Source organism: Rutilus rutilus (assembly GCF_951802725.1).
Source record: "Rutilus rutilus genome assembly, chromosome: 2".
In the NCBI taxonomy this organism is placed as follows: domain Eukaryota; kingdom Metazoa; phylum Chordata; class Actinopteri; order Cypriniformes; family Leuciscidae; genus Rutilus; species Rutilus rutilus.
The window spans coordinates 20,071,644-20,074,782 of NC_140210.1; the positions used below are offsets into that span (position 1 = coordinate 20,071,644).

At 34.4% G+C, this 3,139-nt stretch overlaps 1 long non-coding RNA gene across 1 annotated transcript; it reads right to left on the bottom strand.

Annotated features, from left to right (window-relative positions):
- Positions 1-548: 548 nt before the first annotated feature.
- LOC311285252 lies at positions 549-2,849 on the bottom strand. Its single transcript, XR_014626324.1, has 6 exons — positions 2,801-2,849; positions 2,391-2,442; positions 2,136-2,200; positions 1,974-2,035; positions 1,793-1,890; positions 549-1,606 (listed from the first exon to the last, which is right to left on the bottom strand). It is a non-coding gene; the product is annotated as an uncharacterized lncRNA (long non-coding RNA).
- Between the last annotated feature and the right edge of the window lie 290 nt (positions 2,850-3,139).

Below are 3,139 nucleotides of genomic sequence, written 5' to 3' on the forward strand. Positions count from 1 at the left end.
TGCTCCATTTCCACAACCTGTGATCAAACAGGTGTCAACAGCAGTGATGCTGCAGAATTTCTCTTGTGATTATGTAATTTATGTCAACAGAATTCCTTCAGCTGTGGCACTTTCAAGCCCCGGTTAAATCTTAAATCTGTAGGCCTAAAGTCTAGAATCTACTTGCAATTTGTTACACTTTTGAAGGAGTTATTGAACGTTTAAATAAGAGTGAAAACTGACATTCTCATTGTGAGTCTTTAATGTTTACTGATATGCTGTGGTCTTAGACTTAGGTGACAGTTACATTGCAAATTAAACATAAGAAGTCGGTGATTCAGATGTTATCAGTTCTTTCATTTAACATCCAGTAACCTGATCGCAAACCAAATTATAATCCTTCATGTTCAATTTATACTTCTGTAACAACACCGAAGTTGCTGTTTGTACATTTATAGGTCAAATAACACACTGGCCAGTAATATATACACTGTTAGACTTTTCAAGGGTTTTTTACAGTAACTTACTGGCAACACTGTTGCCAGTAAGTTACTGTAATTAAGAGTTACAGTACCAAACCGTATTTCAGTTTTGTGTAATACAGTGCATTACTGTAAAAACGAAGCTAATCAGTACAGTGCATTACTGTAAAAACTAAGCTAATCAGTACACTACTGTAATTATTTTTATTTGTACTAAATATAAATTAGATTTGATAATTTTGATATATGATTAATTTTATTTTTATCCTACATAAGTACTACTTTCATACAAACCAATTAGACAAAGTTATCACAAAATACCATTTTTTTATTTAAAACATTTCATATATATCACAAAATAAACATGCCAATGCTGGAAATGATGTGTGACATTTTTACACATTAATGGGTGAGTTTAGAGACAACATTTTTTGTGTTAATTTTAACTCATTCATTGTGTTAATGATTTTAACAAAGTAAATATGTCAGAGAGGTTAGCACAAAGATGTGTAAACGTGTTAAATTAACACATTATGTGCTGTCCTTCACTGCAAACATTTTTGAAAACATACATAAAACCATAAACAAAACATTAGCATTTGACTAAATGAATGTAGAGTCATTGGTTGTTTAGCTTATACAAGTATTATAATGAAATATCAACCATTACATTCATAAAACTGCAGAATATAAATACATTTTTAAGCATTCAAAAAGGAAATGTCCAAAACAGGACAAAACACAGTTCTTTTCACAATACAAGACACATAACCCCACCTTAAAAATAATTTCACTTATTTCCAAAAATGTGTTGGATTCATGTACACTGGAGGCCAAAAGAAGTATTTAAGTGTCGTAATGTTTTTGAAAGAAGTCTCTTTGATGCTCAAGAAACATTTCTTATTATTATCAATGTCTGACTGTCTACTCCATCTTTTCTACAGCATAGGAGTAAAAGTCATCATCAAAATAATCTTTAAAAAGCCAACACAATGTTTTTGTCCACCTTTGTGAATAAATGAACTTCTCCAAAGATTGGTTCCTGTTCAGAACTTGATTGACAACATCAGAGTGTTCCCTGGTCTGTGTGCGTGCCCACAAACACAAATGTACTCAGTCCTTCAGAGGAGATCCCGGTTCCAAAACTATATGAGAGAGAGAGAGAGAGAGAGAGAATATTAGTGTCACATTATTTTTAACCTCCTTTTTTGTTAATTTTTATTATTATTTTCACAAAAACCTAAGAATATATATTTGTAAACAGCTTTTGTCAATAAATAGCATACAAAAGAACTAAATTAAATTATGCCAGATTAAATTTTAATACTTACAAATCCTAAATTCTGTCCAAAAATGCTGAGATCCATAGAAAGAACGACTGAAATAGATGATTTTAGCCCATTTCAGCTTGTCTGCAGTGAAGGAGTACCTGTTTGAGACAAATACACAGTAAGATACATGCAAGAAATCACTGTGTGATGATCGTTTTCCTTCCTACAGTAGTTAACCCACCTGTGCGCTGATATTAGGACCTTCCTAGTCAGGTGGGACTGCAATGGTAGAGAGTCTTCTGGCTAATAAAATATAAAAATAATGCAAAAATATAAACTTAAGTTGTTTAGAATGCTAGATTTGGTCTGAATGAATTAGTGAGAGTTTTACTGCAGTGCTTACCTGGATACATTTAATCTGGTGAGACTGAACAAAGACAATGGTCCATCTTCTGATTGGTTCATTTGCTGTGTAATAAAGTTAGACATAATGCAAAGGTCACTTATTTGATATAAAGTTAGCCAATTTTATAGAGATTTTATAAGATATTGTAAGCTACCTAGTCTGCACCAGTGGCTCAAAAGCAATTTTCACATACCGTATGCTAATCATTTCAGCAAACTTATCTCAAAATACATCACAAATGGGCTGGCCTACCTCTGGAATCTTGCTAAGTCACTGGCGCGAATTGGCGCTTTGTTGCAGTTGCCTTTAAACACAAAAATGGAAGTAAATATTAACTTCCATAAAAAAAAAAAACTATAATATGGTAGGCTATAGTTTGCAAACTAATGCTAAAACTATAACCGAATTTCACATTAGTTTATTCACATTTATTGTTAATGTAAACGCGTTGCTCGTTGGCATATTTTAACTCGACAATTCAATAATCTAACAAAGTGTGTAAAATGAAACGTTAGCTCAGTTTACCATGGTAAAGTTCGTTACCGCCATGTTGACGACTAGTAACGTTAGGCTAACGTTAACGTTATAACATACGTTAAACTGGGCACAATCCTGTCAACACCCAGTCTATGGTCAACATACACAGAATGTTTTTTTTTTACCTTGCTTGCTGATCTCTCTCTCGGTGAAGTGAATTCCGTCTATTCCCCGGGCCAGACACGAACTTTCCAACAAAGGAATGATCCAACAAAAGACAGACCCCATTACCTCCACTGGATGTCTGTCTGACGCGACACGACAAATCCCAGACAGTGTAGTGATGCGCCGCGGCCGTTATATTTCAGACGTAGTCCGATACGAGTCCAAGCGCTCGCGCTAGTTCTTACAAGGGATAAACAGGTTTGCATTTAAAGGTCCGGTCGCTTCAATGTGTCCAATATAGACAGCCTCTGGCTATTATAGCGTTGTAGACACGCGGTGTAAGGCAAAAATTAGGAAAT